The following is a 26,236-nucleotide window of genomic DNA, read 5'->3' on the forward strand; positions in this document are numbered from 1 at the left end:
CAGAGATGCAGTTTTCAAGAAGACATCAAAAATCTGTTAGGGAATTGGGAAAGATTTAATTCAAAAATGACTACAGCCAGTGTTATCTTCAAACATGTAGTTTTGGAATGTCAATTCACAGAATCCATAGAACTATTCTATGAATTATTTTGGCAACATATATCTAAAACTTTGAAAATTCTGTGATTCCTTTTATGTAACAAATCCTTAGGAAATAGTAAAACATTAGAATAAAGATTTAACCACCAATGTAACTGTTGTTATATCACTTAACAAACAAACTTAGAATTAGTTTGAAGGCCCTGCAATAGAGTGATCGAGAAAGTTTTGTTTCATTTATATGCTGACATACTAGAGATTAATAAAAATAATTTTTTAAAAATGTATTTACTGACTTGGGAAATGTTCACTATTTGTAGTTAGGTAAGAAAACATACCGTAAAACATAACTGCATAAAATATACAAATAAGTACATAAAAATATCTAGAAATATACACATCAATATGTACTTTCAGTAATAATGACTTAATTTTTTGGTGTTGCTTAGTGATATCATTTTTATCTATATATTTGTTATGCTTCTTAGTGTTTAAATTAAAAATAAAATAAATTGTAGAAGTTGTCTCTATGCTAATCAGGTAAATTAGATAGACAAATGCCCCATGAGTTTACCTTGTACTAAAAATTGCCACCAGTGGTTACTGAGCAATCATTTTCATAAGCAATAGTATGAAAGGATGCTAAAAATTTACAGGAAATGAGAATGTGTTCCATCATTAATATCATTTCAGTTCAGTTAAGTTAAAAAGTCAGATAAGGCCCTAAGGTCACATGGAGTCTTTAATGGAGCATATGTTTGATTCAATAGAAATGTTATAGCCAAAACATTTGCATCAATGAACTACACATGAATTAAAGATAAGTGAATCAAAAGCCTTAATGTACTGATTTGGAGTCGCAAAATCTGTATAATTGTTAAATGTTTCATTAATTTACCAAATGGTTCCTACTTCATGTCTTTTTCTATTTGCAAATTAGAGATAGTACAAAATACATTCGATCTTAATTAGAGATAGTACAAAATACATTCTATCTGTGCACCGTACAAAATGTTAAGCTAATACTTAGAAAACACTTAGAGTTCTTTTGAAGAATGCAAAATGTATATCAATAGAAAGAATATTATGTCTTTTAAGAGAAAGGTTTATGACTACAAATAATTTTTGAAACAGTATTAAGCTTTAATGTACCTGTTCTTATAATACTAATAATGATACAAATTATATAGCAATGCATACTTTAAAATGTTTTAAAATGTGATTTCATTGAAATTCACATCAACTCTGAAATAGCTAAGCAAACTTTATAAGCCTATATGTGGAAAATCGAAGCCCAGGGTGGTTAAGATGTGAGAGATAATTGTCTGCTAGCAGACAAGAGTGGTCAGTTATTGGTATCTGTCTTTAAAGAATCGTGACAAATCTTCACAAGGAGATAGCCGAGCTTGTGAAGAAGTCTTGAAATTATTCCATAGGAACATTGGTAGAGAGAACTGAAGAAATCTAGCTTGGAGGAGAGACTGTGCTCGATACAATGAGAGCTGAGTTCAAATATCAACATGTTACTTTGGATAACAGAGAATCTCAGATTTATTTTTGTTTGGTTTTGAACCAATGACCACGTAGGTTTGCAACCTGGTTCTGCCCTTTAATGATTATGAGACCTTAGAAGCCTTGGCTTCCTCATCTATAAAACAAAGGTAAAGTTTTTGATACTTATCTTCATTTTAGTGGATAAAATGTGGATTTGATTCTGAACCTTAGAAATAAATGTAGTAGTTCACCCATTTAGATTAGAGAATGCTTTGAAACAATAACAGGCAATTTACTAAAATCAAATTCACCAACAATAATGTGAGACAAACGTTTTAAAAAATGATTGAAAGCATTGGGATAGTGTCTACCTTATAGTAGAGATTCAGAAAAATGTAGCTAATATTAAACTCATTTTGTGTCTTTTTAAGAAAATGTTTATTTATTTATGTTGAGAGAGAGTGTGCAAACACACACACGTGCGTGTGAACAAGGGAGGGGCAGAGAGAGAGAGAGAGAGAGAGAGAGAGAGAGAATCCCAAGCAGGCTTCACATCGCTAGCACTGAGGCCCATGCCTGGCTCCATCCCAGGAACCCATGAGATCATGACCTGAGCCGAAATCAAGAGTCAGACGATCAGCTGACTGAGCCACCCAGACGTCCTACATTTTGTGTCTTTTGACGTCCTATGCAACCACCATGTGTTGACTGCTGAATATGATTTTGACAAATTAGCCTTTACAAAGTCTGTTTCTCAGGTTGGGTGTCAAACACATTAATTCTTTGATGGCTGATCATCTTCTGAATTGCTGAGTTTGAGAACAAACATAAAGTGCTCTGGGAAATTTAGAATTGCACTTTTATCTCCAACTACCCATATTGTTTTGGGAAACCTCTTTCTCCTTTTGTGAATTAGGTAACTCATGTTACTGTTCATATTTAAGCATTCTCAATGGTTAAGGCTGAGATATAATCTGGAAATGAGGCTGCAATCTTTGGAAGTTCCAAGATCTGGCAAAGACTCCCGGGGGCCCCATGTATGACTCTATAGAGTTTACCAGCAATTCCAGGTTCACACAATCTAACCCTAGGCATCGTTAAGACTCTGACTTCTCAAGGGTAAACTCAAGATCCTTCGAAATCACCAGAAGACCACTAACCTAATGGTTACACTCACAGCCTCTAGAATGAAATAATTTCGGTTCTAAACTTCCTGTAACATGTGTTGGGTATGTGATCTTTTCAAATATTAAGCCTCTCAGTGTCCCAGTTACTCGATCAGTAAAGTAGGTTAAAGTAGGGATTTTTAATAGTTATCTGCTTCAAAGTCCTGTTGTGGGAGTGACATGAATGAATATATTTAGATGGTCAGGATGATTCCAGAAATATTAGTTATTAGTATTTTCCAAACTGGCTACAATAATACATTGTGAGAACAATGCACCTTACAAACTCTTAGGGAATACATTTTGAGAATCTCTTCCAGGTTTTTCTTCACTGAGGTTTCATGTCTACTCAAATTCAGGGTGGTTTTGAATACATGTTGGCAAGTTGTCTGATGGGTAGAAATTCTACTGAGAGTAGCCTTCTAAGACAGTTTGCTCAGGTTCAGTTAATATTGTATTGGTCTTTGATCTTTAGGTTTGTGTATCATACTTGGGAAAATGCTAGAAAAAAAAGGAAAGAGCCAGATGAAGGAGAGGCAGTAGAATTTAGTAATTAAACCATTATACCTGAACAGTAATATTACGGAAGAATAAGGAAGATACCAGAAGAAAGAAAGGAGCAATAATAGAAAGGGCAGATACCTGACTCGTTGACTGGGATAAAGTTCTCAAATCTTGGAGTTATTTTAGCTGGAAAGGATGAAGTCCAGGAGGCCTATGAATTAAGTTCCTTGGGGAAAGGGATGTGACTAAAAGAACAGATAAAAGAATAACTTAGAGCTCCTCATGGTTACATAAGCCGGACTGAATATATGACCTGTTCTCAGTTCCAGCATTACGTTTATCAGATATCAGAGAACTATGACAAATAATGATAACAAATACACGAAGAGAAATAAAACAGGTGTCAAAAGTTCTTTGAAGTGTTTCTTTAAAAGTAGATTGAGTCATTCTTTATTTAATACATCAATTAGTTGTTGGGAATTCAAAGTATTTTCCCTAGAAACACTGTTTTAAACTATAGTTAGTCCCACAAGAACTACCAAGTATCTATAATACAAAATATAACTGTGGAGTACTACTGAACGTGTCACTTTCTACCACCATGTACGATGCTTGTATAATATAAAAATAAAGTGTAAAATACAGTTTGCTTTTATAAAAAGTATAAAATAAAGCATATATAATACACAACCTCAATCCCTAATTAAAGAATACAAAACCCCCCACATACCTGTTAAGTCATGAGTAGATGATTCCTAAAGTGTATCTGTCTGAACTCAACAGTGCAATAAGTATTAAGATGAAATTTGGCATCCTCATTTAAGTGAGGTTAAAGTCCTCACTTAAGTGAGGACTGGTTAAAGATGTCTGGGGTCAGCATACTGGAAGTTCTAGTCATTGCAATCAAAATAAAAAGGAATGATGAATACTAACATGGGATAAGAAGAGCCAATTTTTTATTTGTATACAATGCAATGGACATTGGGAAAATCCCAGAGAATAAATAGAAAAATTTTCAGAAAGAACAAGCTCTGAAACATGGATAGATTACAAATAAACGTACAAAACCTGCCTTCCTACACAATAGAAATAATCATTTGGAAAATGTTCTCTGATAGCTGCATATTACATTCACAATAGTCACACGTATGTAACATTCCTGAAACTAAGTACATTTTGGAAATCCATACGAAGGAAACGATCAAAGTTTATTAAGTGACGTAAGATTAACCTGTATAAAAATTTCTATTTTAAGAATATAAATTCCCTCAGTTAATCAATGTAATTTCATGTAGTTCTAATTACAATTCTAAGTAGACTTTTGAGGAGTAGGATAAGAACTGAACAAGTAATTCAAAATCATATTTGGAATAATTAACAATAAAGAATAGGCTATAAATTTTTATGAATAAAAGATGAGGGAAGACACTCCATCAGATTGCAAAGACAATGGAGAAAGTCATTTAAAAATGATCCTGGAACAAGAGGACATATCCATATGGAAAAAATCAAAAGTGAGAACCTGCACTTCTCACTCCATGCAAAATTTAAACTCAAAATGAATTGTAATGTACATGTAAATCACAAATATAAAATGTATACATTTTGAGGGGAAAAAAGCCATAGGAGAAAATCTTTGTGACCTTTAATCAGGCAAAGTGGTCTTAGGTATAAAACCAAAAGTTCAATCATAAATTTAAAAATTGGTAAATTATATCTCAACTAAAACTTTTGCTCTGCAAAAGACATTAAGAGAATAAAATGACAAGCCACAGACTGGAAGAAAATATTTTCAAATCACGCACTAGGCAAAGAACGTGTATCTTGAATCTTAAGAAAATTTAAAAGTTGACAGAAAAACAATATTTGTAATTGACTAAACTATTTGAACAGGGTGCTAACCGAGAAAGATATGAGGATAGCAAATGAGGACAGGAAAAGATGTTCGACCCCATTAGTCATTAGAGAAATACAATTTAAACATACAAAGGACAGCATGGAGAGATGTTTTGAGATGTTGGGATTATTCTGTCTCCAGTCTTTCACGGTGATTACCAGATCTATGCATGTCTAAATCTCATAGAACTGTACACCAGAAACACTACAAAACAAGTAAAAACCATTGAACTATATGTGTTTTAAGTTTAAAATTTTAATTACAATAAATTAATGATTGGGTGAATAAAAAAATTACGATCAAAATATTGTGGCAAAGAATTTTTAAAAATCATTTAAATAGGCCAGTCCCCGGTGATATACCAAAACATCCATGAGAATTTAATATATAATAATGATGAATTTTCAAATAAGTGGGAAAAGATGGACGGTGGAATGATATTGAGGCAACTGGATAACAATGGGGGGGGATAGCCCACACCTAACATAAAAATAAATCCCTTTTAAATCAAGTTTTTATATTAAAAAAGAAACTACCAAAAGAAATTCTAGAAGAATATTTTTATAATATTAGGGAGAAGGCAATTTTTTCTAAGATGACAACAAAGGTAGAACTCAAAAAGTAAAACTGTTAGATTTGAATATATAAATTTTAAAACATACATATAAGCAATGTGAATAGACAAATAATGAGCTAGGAAAAAAAACTTGCTTTTGAAAACTCAGCAGGAACTAGAGGTATAGGTTCTAAGGTGCACAGTCCATGTTATGCAAATGAGCCATGGCAGGAACTAATCAAACCCAGACCCCACATAGAAATCTTCATACCCAGGAAGACATAGGTGAGCACATTTAAAGTAGATAATGTGTGGACAAGAACACATACACATGTAGAATAAGTAGGTTAATATATCTATATTATAATTGCAAAGGGCTCAAAAGGACAATTTGGACACGCTTTTAAAGTCATTATCGTCTATTACAATTCTATTTTCGAAGTGCAAATAATGCTTATCTTTTATTTATTTATTTATTTATTTAAGTGTATTAATTTTGAGCGAGAGAGAGAGAGAGAGAAAGCGAACAGGGTAGAGGCAGAGAGAGAGGGAGAGGGAGAATCCCAAATAAGCTCCGTGCTGTCAGTGCAGAGCACCCTACAGGGTTCTATCTCACCAATCTTGAGATCATGACCTAAGCCTAAAACAAGAGTAGGATGCTTAACCGACTTATCTTTTATTTAAGACAAAATTGAATTTCATTCTGTCTTTGACTTTTAAACCAGGCAATGATGGGCAAGCATATAACTTGTATCTGTTTGAATGTCTGTAAAATTAGAAATAATAGCATCTTGATGTAAGCCACCTCCATATGCATCAATATCACATAAGCCATAATCTGAGAATGTGTTTGGTAATGGCTTTTATTCAGCCTCTTCTCGTGAGTGGAAAAGCTCTACCTTAAACCTTAGTTTTAAATAGGGAACGTGATTCCTAACTCTACCTCATGTTTGGCATCTTTATTCTCTATTGTCCTTCATGAGCCGGTCACGTGGCTTTCTCACCCTGCTTCTTGACTAACAGTCTAGAGGACATGTGGCTTAAGCCCCACTTACTGCTTTGCATTTTAATTCTACTTAATTTTGGTCTCAGAAATCTTGATTTTGTTTTGAATATCACTTATTTTTTATTTTTATATTTTATGTCTAATATTCACATGTTTGAAGCAATCTAGAAGAAATCTCAGAGTACCAACTTCTTGTTCTACTTTTATTTATTTTTTTTTTAATTTTTTTTTTAACATTTTATTTATTTTTGAGACAGAGAGAGACATAGCATGAACGGGGGAGGGGCAGAGAGAGAGGGAGACACAGAATCAGAAGCAGGCTCCAGGCTCTGAGCCATCAGCCCAGAGCCCGACGTGGGGCTCGAACTCACGGACCGCGAGATCGTGACCTGAGCCGAAGTCGGACGCTTAACCGACTGAGCCACCCAGGCGCCCCATTGTTCTACTTTTAATAAAAGTGTAAGCTAAGCCTGAGGGAAGAGTATTAGTATTACTGATATTAGTATTGTCCATATTCTTTTCTTTAAGTTTATTTATTTATTTTGAGAGAGACAGAGAGAGCATGAATGGGGATGGGCAGAGAGAGGGAAAGAGAGAGAATCTCAAGTAGGCTCCACACTGTCAGCACAGAGCCTGATGAGGGGCTCTGACCCATGAACCGTGAAATCATGACCTGAGCAGAAGTTGGACACTTAACCAACTGAGCCACCCATAGGCTCCCATAATCTTAATATTGCATGAAAAATTAAGATTAGTATGAAGTCTTTAGAATCCACATGAGATTTAGACTAGAGTTGCCAAATAAAGTACAAAGAAGTCAATGAAATTTAAATTCCAGATAAACAATGAATAATATTTTTGTATGAATAGCTCAAATACTGCATGGAACATACTTATACAAAAATATTTGAGTTTTTAATAGAAACTAAAGTCTAACTATATCTTTATTCCTGTATTTTTATTTACTAAATATGGCAATCTTAAATTAGGCACAATAAAAGTTTTCTTACAATCAGAATATTGGATCTTCAGCATCATTTATTGTTCCTGAAACCTTTAGGTTTTAAACACTAAACTACAGGCATTATAGGTCTCTACTTCCCAGACTTGTGAACTTAGATGAGTCTATGTCTGTAAAACATTTAGCACAGTGCCTGATGCAGGAAAGAGTTTCAGAGGTGAAAATTATTAATGTATGAAATACTGACTGTATTGAAACTGAGGATAAATACTTCAAATAAAGGAATAAGAAATCAATATAAATTAATGGTTTCCAAGAAATGTGTAAAATGATTGGTCTTTAAAAAATGACTGGTATTTGGATATGAGAGAAGCAAAGGAAACCTTCTCACTGGATGAAGTTTGGGAGTAGGGGGTACATAGCAAATTTATGGACTAATCATTGGATTTGGAAAAGCCAAAGAGGAGACAGTTATGACAGGTTTTCTGCCGTAATACAATGAAATAAATTTGCAAGGAGAGGAAAAATTCAGGTAATGAAACACTCTGAGAGGCAAGCAGAAGAATTTGGATTCAATATGGTAGATAGGAGGAAGCCCTTTTCAATTTTTGACCAAGGAAGTAAAATGATGAAATTGGTCCCTTACAAAATTAGTCTGTCCAAAGTATGCAAGATGGATTGGAGGACAGAGAAACTTACCAGATCCGTCATGAGGCTATCATAGTAATCCAGGTATGAAGTGATAGTGACCTAGATTAGCTGGTGGCATGAGGACAGGTACAGCAGGCAAATCTGAAAGATATGTGAGAGGAGAAATGACAGGAGATGAGGAGGTAAAGGAAAGTCAAGGTGATGTTAGGAATTCTTACTTAAATGAACAACTGAAAAACGATAATGATGGCGAAAGAAATATGAAAATTGATAAAACTGAAAAACAAGACTAATTTTAGACAAACGTCAGCACAGAAAAATAGGTAACTTTTCCTGGAATTGCATGTGTGTTTGTATTTTTCTTTCAATAACTAACCAATGTTAGCTGCATGACCACTTGATATTTCGATAACTCTTATTTCTAGATCAGATCATCAAGTGCAGAAGACTGTCACCTGGCAGGGTAGGAAATCAGTTATTGATTAAGGAAGTAATCTATGTCGACCTCTGTATGCCATAATAGATTGCCTATGTTTATAGAATTATGGTCTAATGAAACGTTCTCAAATATGAGGCATATTTATTCAACAATTCAACAATATTTATTCAACAATTCTTTGGTGTTTTCTAAGCTTCTTCCTGGATTTATGATGTGGCATTGTATCCATTAATCACAATTATTCTATATCAATATAGAAATGCTAGATAATACCATTCTAGGGTAGAGGATTGTATACATACTACCTTTTAAGGTTTTTTGTTGTTTTACACTTGTTTTTTTTTCCCCAATATTAAAAAAACATTATATATTTTAGTAATTCTATATGGAAGGAATCTTTATTTCTTCCTGCTCAAGTATAGTAGCTATTTATAATTTTCAGGGCAGTTTTTCTAAATAATTTTTTCTCAACAGTTTTTATTTTAATCTCAACAAGCATCTCAAACAAACAAATTTATTCAAACAAGAAAAACAATTATATCTTCTTTTCTTTTCTTTCTTTTCATTCATTCTTTCTTTCTTTCCTTTCTTTTCATTCTTTCTTTCTTCCTTGTCTCTCTAAAGACATGAATTTGAGAGAAGAAGGTTGGGATAATGATACCAGGGAAAGTAAGAAAAAATAATCAGATGGGTGGTTGAGGAGCAGAAAAAAAAATCTATTACTTCTAAGTAAATATTCGATTTTTTAATGTTTATTTTTGAGGGAGAGAGAGAGCGAGCACATGCACACATAGGGGAGAGGCAGAAAGAAGGAGACAGAGGATCCTAAGGGAACTCTGCACTGACAGCAGAGAGCCTGGTGTGTGGCTCGAACTCACAAACCCTGAGATCATGACCAGTCAGACGCTTAACTGACTGAGCCACCCAGGTGCCCCAAATGTTCTATTTCAAATTCATGACGACCTTCCTTATTTATGAAGCACATTTTTCTAGCAGATCTTCGATACATATTACAGGTCAATTTTTGCATGTTTACATGTATTATATCAAAGTAACATCCAAGAATTTTACTTTTGTGAGTAGGAAAAATATGACTGTTCCCACCTTAAGATCAAGGAAAGTGAACTTTCACTTTCATAAAAATTGTCCACATTCTAATCACCAGTGAGGGGCCTAAACAAATCCACCTCTTCTAACTTTCCTCACTATAGCAATTCTTGGCAGAAACAAAGAAAATAATCAACAAATGTGGGCGAATACTTGTGAGAGAAGTGCAGGTGTTACGGAGACTCTTTTGCTAGTATTAAATAGCCTCTCACAAATGCAACACTCCGGACTCCCAAAAGCCCTGAGAATGGTTCACTTTGTCACCCAGGGATTATTTTGTTCCTCCTCCCCACAAATCCCATGCTAACATCAAAACAAATCTTAGCTAGGTTGCTTTTCAACCTCTCACAGACATTTTTTTTTTTTAATTTTTCTTTTAGAAGTTAAAAATAAATTTGAAAGCAAAAGACATGCCTTTTTAGAGAGCAAAGTTGGTTAAAGTAAGCAAATTATAAATATACCATGCTTTGGATAGAAAAATTAGAGATTAACATAACTGCTTTGAACATGTCAATTTATTCATGATAAGTTGCTTTCTACTTTTTATGCAAACTTTCAAATAAGCTACCTCATATTATTTATTCTTCAACAGATTGAGTCACAAGATGAAGAAAACTCAATCTGTTTTGTACTTAAGAGTACATGCTTTCTCTTCTCCTTGCCATCTTCCTCCTTTTCCTCCTCCTTTCTCTTCTTCTTCCATTTCTGTCAATATTTTATGATGATAATACAATTTGGAGTACTGGATTGGGGCAATACTCCCTGGTTACTAGTTATTTTTTTAGCCATAAGTGCTATATAAATATGTATTTTTTTCTTTCCGATTATCACGTGCACTAAAGACTTCACCTAACAGGAATATAACCATCCTGTTCTAATTTTCTAATATGTATCAAGGGAAAAATCTTGGATTATATCTGTACTACATTTTGGTTTTGATACAATCTTACTGAATTTTGAAGGTTGGGGGCTGGGTGAGAAGGAGAAAAAAAAATATCGTTTTGAATGGAGTATTCTGTTTTTGAATTAATGATGATCTCTGTTGCTTGTGAAGCATATTTTTCTCTAGCAGATCTTTTGATTCTTTCCCTGACAGACTGCTGTATAACATGTTTAATGAACATGACATAGTAGGTAGTAAGCATTCCTGACAGTTCTGAATAAATATTCATCATACTAAAAAAGGCAATGACATTCTATTCCCTTCATCATTAAAGGATCCTGTACACTTAATTCATTGTCTTACCATTACAACAAACTCCATTGGATGGAATGCCTGACTTGTATTTTTATTTTCTCTGTCTAAAATAAATTTTCTTTATATCCTCAAGTGATCAACACCATTTAGGAATAGGCTCATGTAAAGCCAAACAACTAAACAAGTGAGGAAGTTAAACAGTCAACTAGGTATTTTAGACAATCCAGTTAGTTCATGTAATGTAGGTTATATATCTAGATGAATGGTTCTGTTTTAAACATTCATTTAGGGTATTTAAATTGATTAAGGCCTCCCTTAATGTCTTCCAAAATAACAAGGGTATATGGCAAAGATATAATGTGTAGTCCAAGAACCTTTTGGTAACCTTGATCTATTTACAACTCACTCAATTTAAAGACAAAATTGAGTTAAGTAATGTTGCACGTTGTTCCAAAGTAATAAAAGAAAAAAGTTAAAGGATTTACATGAATTGATATCTTTCATAATGAGATGACCTTGACTAAATTGATGTTAAAGACAGAAGAAAATAAAAATATGGCTATAAAGTGAGCTATTAGTAACAACTTTGGAAATACAGACTTCCTTTCCTCCATTTCAAATTACAGATGTTGTGTAGACGTAGGGTGAATTTACTTATCACCTTTTCAGTTAAGATAATAATTTCAATATAAAGAGAAAGGCTGAGTACTATTTTAAAGCATCAATATGAGCTTTCAAATAAACATAGCTCAAATTAAAACTAAATGGAATTTTACTAATGTAAGTTTGAAACATGAATATAAACAACTCACCTATAATGATACAAAAGTTCTCCACCTTCACCTCTACCTTAATGGAAACACAACTTGCTGAAACTTTGAAATGAATCTGTACCACAATTTTACAAAAAGAAAATGTTCAGAATAGAAAATCCTGCCAGTAGGCACAACTATATTGAATTTCTCTAGGGTCAGCATTAGAGCTGGCTACCTTTCAGAGAATATTTAGCAACAGCTAATTGAAAAAGCCAGATGTAGTTCAAATCCACAGCCTTCTGAACTACTCAGAAACTGAGAAAAATAAATAGAAATGGTAATAATAATAATAGCTAGCATTCACTGGAAGTTTTCTGTTAGCAAGTACTATTTTGTATAATTTTTTTAATATATTAACTCAAGGAATCCTCACAACAACCTGAGGAAGAAGACAATATTAGTTTTCATATTTTATATGTGAGAAAATTGGGGTACATAGAATTTAAGTAATTTTTCTAAGGTCCAACAGTTAATGTCAAAGCCAAGTTGTGACCCTTAGAGCTCACAATATGCCACCCCAAACACGTGACCAAAGTTGAGGACTTATGGTAAGTGTAAAGTTGAAGATTACAAAATTGTTAGAAACCAGTAAATAACATTGTTACATGATGAAATTCATGCATTCATTCATTTTCTTTTGTCACATTACTTGAGTTCATTGGATTCCTAATAATCCAGTTCCCACAGGAAATTAGTTCCTTATTGAAAAGCAGCCAGCTCCATCTCAAAGAGCTAAAGGACTAACAATTAATTGGTACTGGAAAAAAGGTCTTTTGTCCCCTTTAGTCTTTGTTTCCTCACCTGGACTTTAAGGACTCATATTTGTTCTACCGAAAGATTTTCAGTGTACTATGCACTTAGCATAAATATGTAGGATACTTAGGAGAAACATACAGGGCCCAGAATCAAGAATTGTAGTGTGGCTGGGAAGACGGTTACAAATTCAGGTGACACTCATACTCATGCACTGCTAAGGGCTACTGTAGTGGAGAAAGTGGAAGCAGGACAGGGAAGCACATAAAAGTGTTGGGAAGCCAGGCAGGTGAGACCGGACCTGCAAGGGCAGCTTTCAGGTTGTACAATTCTAGGTAACACAGTTTGTACCAGATCTGAGCATGAGCATCACCTGACGGCAGTCATGGGCAGTGACCTCAGTTATTCCTAAAAGGACTGAATGAAAAAAACTGCAAGTAAAAGAGAACGCTTTTTTTTTAAATGATGTATGATTTATTTTTTTTGACTGTATTGTATTTCCTTGGTTTAAACATTTTTTCTAATATAAAACCCATACTAGTCTATTATATTGCATTATAAGTATATTTCATTTCCAAGAAGGAAAAGTCCAGAAGCTCTGGAGAGAGAGAACAAGGTAAACAGTGTGGCGTTGGCAGACCTTTCCACTGAAAGAGAATGCTTTTTAAATGACAATGTACTATACAAATACAAAATGTTGCTATTGTTATTGTTATTATTAAATTACTGTTAATAGACTGTACAACAAGACCCATTGTCTGCTTAGAGGGTGCTACTTGGTTAGCCCTGAGGAGGAGATGGAAATAAGCAAAACAGACACTGTGGATTAGTAACATACCATTACCTTTTAAAATTGCACAATAAACATTTGACATTCTCCATAATCACAATCATTATTGGAAATTATTTGATGTTAACTTATCACCTGGATTTCCCTATTTTAAGGAACCTCGGTCTTAGGTGGGCAAGGCGCGACTGCTCAGATTCTTCCTTGAAAATAGACTCTAGTATCTTCACAAGAATATTAAACCGTTTGTGGGGTTTTTTTTTCCTATGTAGAAATGCCATGGAATTTCAGAAAAAGTTTTTTTAAGTGTAATAAATTTTTGAAAACGTGTTTCTGGCATATTTTAATTTTTTGTCTTTATATTATATAAAAAATGAGTATTGGCTGCTGTTTTTCAGAAAATTATGGGAAAAATTTTAAGTTGTTAAAAAGAACAAGTTTTAACCTATGGAAAAATTTCATTTACTTGAAAACACTTCAAATGATCCAATGTGCTAGTTTATGGCCAAAAATGATAAAACACATGCTGATGCAATTGTTTTACATCTGTGGACATTTTCCAAATTCACCTTTTGGTAAATATTAATATCAGCAGCTGGGAGGACTTGTAATACTTAGGAGTAATTTTTCAAGGCATTTGTTGGAGTTTGAAGCCACACTAGTTCCATTCACCTTAACAGAAATCATGTTTCTAATAATTTAGGCAAATGATTTGAGAATGTGTGGATTAGAGTTTTATAAACCAAGATTTAAGAATTCGTATTTAGGGAATGATATATTAACTATAACCTCATTCTGAACACAGCATTTGAATGCCATGAAAAAAAGCCATATCTAATATTAAAGAATCAGTTCATCTGTTCTTAACTGTTTTGCTTAGTTTGAGATTCTCTTCTTTCTTAATTATTCCCAGATTCTCCATGAAATTAGTAGATGGTGTGTGCTAACATCTTTGATATCATGCATTATGCCTGGTAAGTAACAGACTCCCAATAGAATTTTGAATGTAATAAGTAAATAATTGTGCTTTTCCATTTCTTTTCCTCACAAACTAAAAATTCAAGCATATAAGTAAACATAAGAATAAATAGTCAAAGAAACAAAAATTGTGACTAAATTAATATAGGTATTTCTGCTTCCCGAGTAAAATTTTCCACTGATTTGTGTGCTGTCTTTGCTGTGGGAAAGTAGGCTATAACAGACTCCTTTAACATCAGGTACTGGCCATGATCTTAGCAAACAATGGCCCTCTTTCTTTTACCTTACCTTCTTCCCTCCCCCCAAAAGGTTTCTATCTGCTGCGTTCCAGAATCGATACCTTGGATGGCCTTGTTCCAAAAATTCAGAAGGTAATTTTTTATCTGTCAATTTTGCCAATAACACAATATGGTAGGACTTAAATTGGCAATGCGAATGGATCCCCTTTGCTGACCTACACCAACATCCAGAGAAAAATAATCACTGCCTAACAGTGTAGTCACTGATAAAGTAGAAGGGAAAGGAAACCTACTCCTTATTAAGCACGTACAATGTGCTACACACAATCTTCACAATTATCTCTAGATCTAAATATTATCTTAGTTTTATAGATATGGAAAGAGAGTTTTATAGATATAGTAACCTTACCAGAGGTTAAGAGATTGTCTGAAGACCTCTCATCTTTTAGGAATATAGTAACTTGGGGCATTGGGGTGGCTTAGTAGTTTAAGTGACTGACTCTTGATTTTGGCTCAGGTCATGATCTCATGGTTTGTGGATCATGCCCCATATTGGGCTCTGAGCTGAGAGCATGAAGCCTGCTTGGGATTCTCTCTCTCCCTCTGTCTCTCTACCCCTCCCCCACTCACATGTGTGTGTGCACACACACACTCTCTCTTTTTCTCTCAAAATAAATAAATAAACTAAAAAGAAAAAACAATACAGTAACTTGTATAGAGTTTGAAAAGTTAAGGTGTTTAAAGTCTAGGTTCTTTCTTTAACATCATACTAGTCAATAGTATGTACATGAGCATTTTTTTTCTCATCCACAACATATACAACAAAAATCTTATCTTGAGGAAGAAAAAAGATATAAAGAGTTTTAAGGAATGAAATATAGACACATGTGTGTATGTATATGCATATATTTATGTGTATGCTGTGTATCTGTGTGTATGTATATATATTTATTATTATTATTCACAATGTGATAACATGATGTGATTTTGGAAATTCTATTACTCATCTAAAATATATTTTGGTGATTTTGAGTTTCTTCCTCTTCATTTTTTTTTAAATGTTTACTTATTTACTTTTGAGAGAGAGAGAGAGCATGAGACAGGAGGGACAGAGAAAGATGGAGAGAGAGAGAGAGAGAGAGAGAGAGAGAGAGAGAGAGAGAGAATCCCAAGTAGGCTCCACATTGCCTGCACAGAGCCCCACATAGGGCTCCATCTTGCAAATCCTAAGATCATGACCTGAGCCAGGTGCCTCTCTTCCTTTTCATTCTTAAAGCATCTACAATGGCATATAGTAATCGATGGATTGCTAATCAGTCCTCTAATATCTTCTCTTTATATTCCTATTTGTGTAGTCATTAGACTTAAAATTTTATTACCCTAAGATTACATCATCAGAGAGTTAATAGACACAAGAATTCCAGAAGATGATTTACAGTGGTGATGGAAGTTTGCATGGGCTTGTTGAGATAATGTGGGCTCTAAAGTCTACAAGCCAGTGACCAGTCACTGGGCTTGTGACCAACAGTAAGTCACCTGCCTCACTAAGCCTAAACTTCCTCATTTGTGAAATGGGTGCATCATTTATTTGCAAGGTTCTTGTGAGTTTATATAACACGTGATCACTGCCTTTAATAGTGTCTCAACAAACACTTCTGGAGTAAACACATGAATCTCTTGAGCACTTTTAGTTTAAACTAGAGATAGGCACTTGTGCAGCATTCCCATAGGTTGCCTAGCTTGTCATAACTTGTGTAGGTGACAACTATAAGCTGTTACCTCAGATAAAATGAGAATGATATGAACTAGAATACTCTAGGACAAATTATTCAAGTGACAACTTGTACTGGTAAACTGTAACTGCCTTATTACCTCCCATAAACTGGTTTCACAAAATTTCTAAAGAGGAGAGATCCACAGCATCTTAGTTAGTTGCAGAATCTGAATAAAGCAACTGTCTAGTAATATTTTTCCTTAGAGACCCATGCCAAAGGGCGTTAAATAAAAATATGTATCTATAAAAGTATATGCATTAACTATTATTGTTTTAATGATAATATTAGTATCAGCCATATATTTAGTAGCTATGTTTGTTGGTATAATTATTTTTTAAATTCCTTTTGTCTTCAAATATTTCTATAAAATAAAGGCACAAGTACTATATTTGTTGGAAGCCTTGGCTAGAACTAATAATCTTCTGAGATGTTTCAGCTCTAGTGTCCATGAGTAAACAAATTTGTAAACAATAATGTGTGGATCTCTATGATCTTGCTTGACTAAAATGTAGTAATTCTTTTATTTCTACTATTAGTTTACTTTTTTCTTTTTCACTAATGATCATGTGATATATCTGAGACCCAGTAGAAAAGTTGCTCAAATCCTTTCTGTTGCTCTCCTTCTCTCCTCCCTTTTTGATGGCGAAGCCACAGGGTTTTCTAATGTGCCCCTGTTAGAATTTCTTTCTGAATCCATTAGAAGGCAATGTTTTTCTGCCTGCTAGTTCTTTTCAGCTCTTTGCTCATTTTTAGAGATTTTCCCCCTACATTTAAGCAACATGTTTTCTTCAAACCAACTTTTCTTTCAGAAATTCTTTATTTTTATACTGGAGGAATGAAAATAGCTCTACCTGCAGTCTCTTGCTTCACACTAATTAGAAACTCCAGGTGGTATCTCCTGGTTTCCATTTCTAGATTGTGATCAGATAAGAATCTGTCTGTGTTATACCCATTTTACTCTGGTATTGTAATCTGATCATCCAAAGCTTCTGTGTTAAGATGACAAAATGTATCTCACTGCAGGTTTTTTTTATTTTCCATTGTTTTCCTATTTTTTTAGTGATGATAAATTAACTCTTCTAAAAGGAGCTGCTAAATATAGTGTTCTGGTGTTTATGAAGCTTTTACAAGTTTGTGACAATACGCTACATGAAACAGCAAAAGTTTTCATTTGCATTAAGGCTTGTAAGGTACTGTATCAAGGCTCAAATTTGATTTAATGAAGGGCCCAGACCAGTGCAAATGCTAGTTTCATTTGTTAGAGGTATAATATGCTACTTCTCCATGTACAAATATTCAGTCTATGAATTATGTGAAAAAATATTATTTGCAAATACAGTTACAATCAAGGGTAAATATGTCAGAATTTGAAGCAAAAGGGAAGGTGTAAATAGTAATGTCATCTTAAGACGTAATTTCAAACGCTAGTCTACCCTGCATAATTCAGTTTAAGGAAGCAATGACCTATATATGCAAGGATGATCTAGGATGTATGGTGGGAGATATATATAAGAAAGAGAATGATATAAGATATAAGAAAGAGAATGAAATTTCTGAAATGAGTTAAGTATAAGAGACTTGCTTCTAATATAGTAAAACTACAAGAGAGAATAGCATTTAATTTTAACATATCACTACGGATAATTGTCCTATCTTCTTTCACCCGTTGAAGATACAATTACTTGCTTTGTGTTATGCAAAAATATGCATTAAAGATTTCATTGGAAAAAATTTTCCTTATCAACTTTTGTTATTTCTCCTTATTATGCAAAAAGTTTTAAAGTTAAGAGTTTAATTGTTGCATTTATAACAGCAAAAAAAAAATGTTAACCTATGGAATTATTTTGAAAGCAAAGTAAGTTTCATTTTCCAGTTAGAATTTTTTCTCAAAACCTTTGAAAGGGACATGCATCCTGGTCATTTAAAACATTCATAAGTAGCAACAGTATTTCCTTTTTACTTAAAGCTCAGCTATTTTATAGGCCTGAGAAGCAATTTCTAAGTGAGTAGTAATCATTGGTCTAATAAAGGTAGATTGCTGTAAGCCTCTTTCCTCCCATTTCCCTTCTTTGTGACCTTTATGCTTCCACATTTTGCACGCTCATCCTACCCCCCACCATAAAATTGTCCAGCCATTTCTCACACTCATTTGTATGATTTTCCTTAATGGCCAGATGTGTCATGCTATTCCACATGGTCCCTTCATTCAGCCGAGTCTGCTCGAAATTGTGCTCTGGGTTCCCCTTCATCATTTTACGCCATCTTTCTCTCTCTTTTGTTTCCTGAATATTGTTTCGATAGCTAACAAATTAACCTAAACAAATATCTCACATTTTTTATGTTATGACAACATTATTTCCTTTCTTTATTTGAATCAGAGTGAATCTTAATAGGATATGTCATTAGAATTAAATAAAATTGCAAACTAAATACAAACCTTTGAAGAATATTCACATACACACACGCACACACACACGCACAGTCTCATCCTACAAGAGCTTTGTATCACAGAATTTTTGTTTTACATGGTTTTAAGTGTGATCTACAGGTTTTCAGGTTCCTGATCTTTGAATTTCTTATGGCAAGCCAAATGCCTAAGGCTAAAACCAGTAAATATAAAACAGTTTATTTAGTGGAAATGTAGTCTTTTAAATGCACAGCACTTCAAATATGAACCCTATTTCATTTGTAATTTCATAATTAGCATATATGTGTGTCATTTTACTGTGTGATGTTTACTAAACATCATTTTGATTATTAGCAAGGGAAATATTCAATGTTATGCTATTGCTACTTCAAGCATTGATTAAACTCTCTGCTGTTCATGAAGGCTGACAGGGATTCAAAGGAGGAAATGTAAAACTTGAAGGTACAGCAAAATAGTGACATTTCACTCTATAAAGCTGCCAATACTTTAATCCTGCATGTAAATCATTTTTATCAGTTCAATCCCATATCTTAATTTGTATACCAAAGGAAATGCCCCTTTACATTAACTTTAATAAATAGCAGTGTAACATTAACTGTACTCTATTCAAGGTCCTTGTGAGCAAGTAAGGATTTTTTATTTCCATATGTGTCCTCAGTTTTTTTTTTCAGTTTCCTGTGCATAGATTCTTAGGGTATATTTTTCATTTTCCTGCTGTGAACAACCTACCTTTCATTATTTTGTTATTTAGAATCTTTACTTTCTCAGCTTAAGTGATGTCTTTGTCAATGATAACATTGTATTCATTTACAGTGATGATTGATATGGTAATAGATACAGTGTGATTGAAAGCAACCTTTGTCAATAAGAAGGCCAAATACTCAAACTGTGTATTGGTCTGAATTTGCTCATTATTGGAGACCTTTCATAGTCATATTGACTAGCTGTCCAAATGTTGTTACTTACCTGATGCTTCCATTGTTTAAATGGTATAGACATTAGTATCGAACATAACTTCCCCCAATATTTGTCCTAAAATATCCACAGCTCAATTGGGCAATATTCAAGCATGTTATAAATGTGTATATAATGGAGACTTTGAGTTTAAAAAAAAAAAGAGATATTTAAGCTTATAAAATGAAAAATTGCATCAGAAAAAGTCTATGAGTATTCTGCCTTTATACTTGCAGACTACTGCATTTGTAATTTTGAAAGACCACTTTGTCCACTTTTATTGGCAAAAGGTACACAGACGTTGAACAGAAAATATTTTGTTATGATTCATGCATTTGATTTTGCTATATTTGTCTTTGGAAGATGTATAAAAAAATAGTTTGCTACAAAGTCCCTGCCATTTTAATGTATGCAGACCATTAAATATACATTCATGAATGGAAAAATTGCTCCTTTAAAGATCCAGTGCAAGAATCGTGATTGTGAAGAAAACTTTGATATTTTTTTTCACTCAAAAAGACCCATTTTCTCTTTCCTCTAGCTGCCCCAGCCTTCTATTAGAATGAGTATCATCATCTAGTTTCCCCAAAGGACTGGCTTACCTGAGGACTACAAGCTCTCACAGTACTTTCCACTGCCTGCTACTTTGTAAGTGATGTATGCATGTTTGTGGATTTGAGGAACATGAGGGATTCAGGGATTCACAAAGAAAGATGATGATCATTGTTTTCAAATAGCACTTAATATAGGAAGAGATGTTACTAAATTTGCTGAGAACATTTTCAACCCAGACGATATGAAGCATTTACATGATCCTTGATTGTCTTGTTATAGAAACAGATAACAACATAAAAACATTTTTTTTCTTTATCGTTACCTACTCACAGATGGAACCAACATGCTCTCAAATAGCATAGTTATCCTTTGATATATGACCAAATACTCACTTATTACATTGTGCATTTCCTACTTCTAAATTTATTAATAGATTCATCCAGTTTTTCAGAGAAATATTTCTGAATTGTCCAAGAACCTTATTTTTCCTTCTTTTTTTGTGGAGTTATATGAGAGTCATGGTCTTTTAAATCATCCTCCACTGTCTCTCGTGTATAAAGTACTTCATTGCAATGCTTTTTATTCCTATTCCTTGTTTTCCATGTCTGGTGCTGTCTCCCTAATCCAGGTCCTGATAACTAGTGTAACTGGCTTACTAATTAGACACCGGACCCTAGTATCTCTGCTCATCTTCTACTCTCATTTCATCCTGCAGCCTGTTTGTGATCATGTTACTTAAAGGCTTCCATCTGCTTACAAAGTGAAATTCAAACTCACTCCCCTAGCATCCATGTAATTCCTTATTTTGATCCCAACCTATAATTTTAACTTTATCACTCCTGTTTACTCTATATGAACTTGACCTACACACTATATCCAACACAACTTGCTCTTTTCTTTCTCTAAGTGTCTGCTCAGTTACATGCCTTCGTCTACAATAATTTCATTTCCCCATTCTCACCATGCTAAGCCCAGTATACCTTTCAGGATCCTGGTCTGATGCTAATTCTTTTATAAGCCTTTCCTGAATCTCCAAGAAAAAAAGCAATCACTGGGGTTAGATTCCAGGTGAGAGATAGCACAATAAACCTCCCTATGCCCTTCCTCATTTTTATGCGAGGCAGAAATATCATATTCCTCTTTTGGTATTCCCTATCACCCAGTAGCCAGGCCGGCTTCATGAGCATGTGACCTGTGCAGTTATACTGGGCCACACATTTAGTAGGGCCTTGTGCTTGGTTTAATGCCCTGCCTTCTCCATCTTGTAGTTATTATGTTTTGAACAAGGGTCCCTATATTTTCCTTTTACACTGAACCCCACAAATTATGTAGCCAGTCCCAACTGTATTTTTCTCCAAGTAATTGTTTAATAAATATCTGTTAAATGGAATGTTTGCCAATTTCCAAACTCACTTCTCTCTTCCACTGAAACAAAATGGAGGTGAAAACCTCCAGGTGAAAACCATAACTCAACTGATGCCTTTACTTTTGTAAAGAAAGTTTTAAAATAATATTTAAATGAAATATTTTATTTACTCTTATCTCGAGTTGCCGTAGATGAAAAGAGTTGGCAGCATTTTATACAGGTTGGAATAGACTTTTTTATGCTAACGTTGAAAATGATCTGCTTAATAACCTAACCTACAGAAAAAATGGCTTGGGATTTTCATAGTTGACCCTGAAATTGATAGATATAGTTGATATTACGCTTGCAGTGACTGAATTACTTAGAAAAACAGCAACAATATATTCAGCAGGTAGTAGTGATTCACTATTTAATCAACTCTGTTACATTAGCTAATTTATAAGACTTTTCTTGAGGCTGATGCAGTGCTTGGCAGCACATATTTATAATTAATATTTGGAAAACAGTGGTGAAACAAGATTGTGTAGAATTTTATAGTTGGAGAGAAAGCTGACAATCCTCAGACCCTGTCCTGAGTGGCTCATCATGTGTAGTAGTAAATCTCTCTGGCAAGAATTTTTCTCTGTGAGTTATTTTGAAAGATGTTGATCTGGAAATATTTCCAGACTATTCAGTCTTTTTTATTCTCTATAGATTTTGTCTTGAGTACATACTCAAGGCTAAATTCTCCCTGCCCAAGATTCACAATAGAAAAGATCATTCAAGGACATTGCATGTTTCCTCTGTGTACTGAATGACCCAACTCTCTACAATACTGTGCAGGGACCATGAACAGAAGAATTTAAGCACCAATGCACATGCAGCAACATCTCTGTCTTCCTGTGTTAGGAGTTATATATTTATATTTTAGAATCCAATTTTCTTTAATCTATGTATTACCTCCAAGTGGCCATAATGATACAATAAGTAAAGGTGACTTTCATTTCGTTCTTATGATAGTTAATTTCCAAGGTTTAGAATGTATCATTTAGAGAAATGTTGCATGCTTTAAGCCATGGATAATTTTTGATTATCAAATATCAGATATGTACTGATCCCCAAATTATCATAGGTGAGTGGTGATACAATAAATTCTTTAAAATTCAAAACTTCTGTATGTCAGATAACTTATATTTAAATTACCTTCTATGCATAATACTTGGATTTCTAAGTATGCAATAAAACAATGAATTGACTTAAATGGTAATATTACCAATCAATATCAATATATAAATATTTAATTTTTATATTTAAAAATATATTTATAAAAATAAGTCTAATATTTATAAGACTATTAACCAGTTATTTTAGCTACTTCCTCATAATGGAGCATGAGAACTTATTTGGAAAAGATCCATGCTTTTTAAAATGAATGATAACTATGAATGTTTTCAGATTCTTAAGACATATCCATAATAACTCTGGTTCAGGGCTTCGGCATTTTAGTGTTTCAGTATTATTTACCAGGTTTATTCTATTTGGCTTGAAAATGCATTGTGAACAATTATGAGAGAGAAACCCATATAGAGGCAAGAGTCATACAGTGTGGCAAGCTCTAAACAAAATATGAACCCTATGGGAGTTAGCCCAGAGGACAGACTCTCTGATAATTTTCAGTACTTTGAATAGATGAGACACTCATAAATATTTTCTGCAAGTCTGGTGAATGAGGCAGATTATGCTTTAATAATTTCACTGGAAAAGCTGATGAATCAAAACTTAATAGCTTTTTAAATAGAACATATATTTGAAAAGAACCAAATTGAAAATAGATTATATTTTAAGACATGAATATTCAAGATATTTGGGTGGAGAAGGAGAAGGGGGTGGGGGTGGGGAGAGAATATATTTGGAAGGAAATAACATAAAATAACATATTCTTGTTTTCATTTTGGCTATATACCCTAAGCCTAAGAAGTGACAGCTCATGTTTGCCTTTATATTTAAGATTTCTGAATAGAGTTTCTCTTCATGTACGTATTTTTCAAATGCAATAAAACTTTAATCTTTAAGCTGAGCAGGCAGGGTATTCAGGGAAGGGTAGAGAGAGGAGATGACTTCTAACAAAACTGTCATGATCATGTTCAGTAGCCAAAAATATTTACTAATCAATAAAGAAATAACTTCATCTCTAAGGGTTAATCAGTTTTAAATGTTGCATTCTCAGCAAGTATTTAAAAATAAATATCCCACTGGAAACTAAATGATCCAACTCCACCTGTATGCTAATAATGTTTGCTAATATCTCTTTTCTTGATGGCACATGACTGGAGTAATTCTCTGAACCTATCTCATCTATTTATTGCTACCCAATGTATAATGGCATGCAGATATAAATACTAATGGAGGAAGTGCACCGCCTTAGGGAACACCCATCATGACAAGCAACTAATTGCTTTATGTACATTAGTACCAAGTGAAGCGTTTTACATTTTCTGAAAGGCACCAGCACCCTCTACTTTCTAATTTACCAAAATGTCACGTCCCCTCTCGAAAGAAAGGATTAGAAGACGTTTTCAAGATATCACACTAATTCCCCTCAATTCTTTGTGCCCTGCAAGCTGGACTGAAAACAATTCTAAGTTACAGAATATCTAATATTATACATCAAATCACTCATGATTGGGTGATTTTATTTCACTTAATGCATAACCATATATATACTGTATATAACCGTATATGTGTACTGTATCTATACTATGTACATATGTATGTATACTATACATATATACCTATGTATGCTATACATAACTATATATACCATATATATGTGTGTGTGTGTGTGTGTGAATGTGTGTGCTACTTGGATTCCATTCATATAGAACGAACAAACCTGTTGAAATATTACTCTTACTCTACTAGAAATTGCTATTCATGTAAAGAGAAAAAGAAGAAAACACACACACATACACATCTTCTTTTTTATTTTATTTATTTTATTTTTAATTTTTTGAGAGAGAGAGTGTGAGTGCACATGGAAGAGGGGCAGAGAGAGAGAGAGAGGGAGAAAGAGAATCCCAAGTAGGCTCATTGTTGTCAATGTGGAGCCCTACGTGGGACTTGATCTCATGAACTGTGAGAGCATGACCTGAGCCAAAATCAAGAGTTGGATGTTTAATCGACAAAGCCACCCAAGCGTCCCATACACATTTTCTTTTGAAAACAAAACTGAAAAATGTATTTTGGAAAAAATATCAGTCTCAAGCATTGATGATATTTCCTATGTGGCATGGAAATGATACTTTGAAATATGTGTCTTTAAGGAGCATAGTTGGTGATGATATACCATTATTAGAGAGTTAACCTGCATAATGGGAAATGCAGAATTTGATATATGTGTCTTTAAGGAGCATAGTTGGTGATGATATACCATTATTAGAGAGTTAACCTGCATAATGGGAAATGCAGAATTGCTTAGTTTGGCAAAGCAAAGTTTTCTGTCCTGAAGATTTCAGTGAGACAAGTTATTACTGTTGTCACCAAAGCAGTTATAATGGTAACTACTGAAAATTAATAAATGCAGCTGCAAACAGGGGGAAGCAAGTTAGACCAAATCTTTTTCAGTTTTTCTTTCTCCTGTTACTGCCGTGCTCTCGTCATCTATGTTTACCTCTCTCAAATTTGAAGATAGTCTTGCCTGTAAAAATAGGCTGTATTTCACTTCTAGAATAGGTTATTTATTCAGACCTATCGACACAACGTATTTTGTGGTAGTCCTTCCTTAGGAGGAAGAAAATCGGTGTCTTCCTCACACAGTGTGTCAGTGCTATCTCCCCATCGAAAGGAAAGTGTTATGCTGTGCATTGGAAAAGAAAAAAACAGGGATATAGGGAGGAATGATATAGAGAATGTATTCCCCACATTGTTGTAGAAACTTTAGTTTATATCATAAGATGATTACATTAAGCCAGATATTATGCACTGCTAGTCCAGGTCTGATGTCTATGGAAAGATGACAGTAGATTTGTAAAATCCTCACAGGCAAGATTTATGGTTCAGGCAGGAAGGTGGGATTGCAGAGACATCCCACATAAAGAGCTAGACACACTGGCTGTGGAATTAGGGACACTTACGTTTGTATCCTAAGGACTCCAGGACCATGGGCAAGGTTCATCTTCCTCCAATTCATATACTTTCCTTGTAACACTGACCATTAATGCGTGTTTCCTATAAGGCTGTTGTGAGAATTATATGAAATAATGTATATAAGATACTGGACAAATGCAGGTAAAGACTTGAAATTAATAGCTAATTTCTTCTTGTTATTGATTACAGTAAAAATAGGCTTTCTGGGCACATTCCAAGCTACTTATTTGGTTTTCTTAACTGAATATCAGGCTGATAGATACAAAAGTTACCTTTATCTATGACAGGAAGGAGCCCTGGCTTATAATGGAAGGGATTTTTTGAATGCAAGATATTGTAAGGCAAACTATAGGTTCTTTGAGGTAAATTAAGTCCTCAATATA

At 33.9% G+C, this 26,236-nt stretch overlaps 1 long non-coding RNA gene across 1 annotated transcript in view; it reads left to right on the forward strand.

Annotated features, from left to right (window-relative positions):
• The window catches only part of LOC122211195, an 89,907-nt gene that overhangs the window by 33,042 nt on the left and 30,629 nt on the right, over window positions 1-26,236 (forward strand). Inside the window, exons 2-3 of the long non-coding RNA XR_006198551.1 lie at window positions 14,347-14,407; window positions 20,349-20,455. This is a non-coding gene — a long non-coding RNA (uncharacterized LOC122211195). The remainder of the gene's footprint in view (window positions 1-14,346; window positions 14,408-20,348; window positions 20,456-26,236) is intronic.

This window comes from Panthera leo, chromosome F2 (assembly GCF_018350215.1).
Source record: "Panthera leo isolate Ple1 chromosome F2, P.leo_Ple1_pat1.1, whole genome shotgun sequence".
Lineage (NCBI taxonomy): Eukaryota > Metazoa > Chordata > Mammalia > Carnivora > Felidae > Panthera > Panthera leo.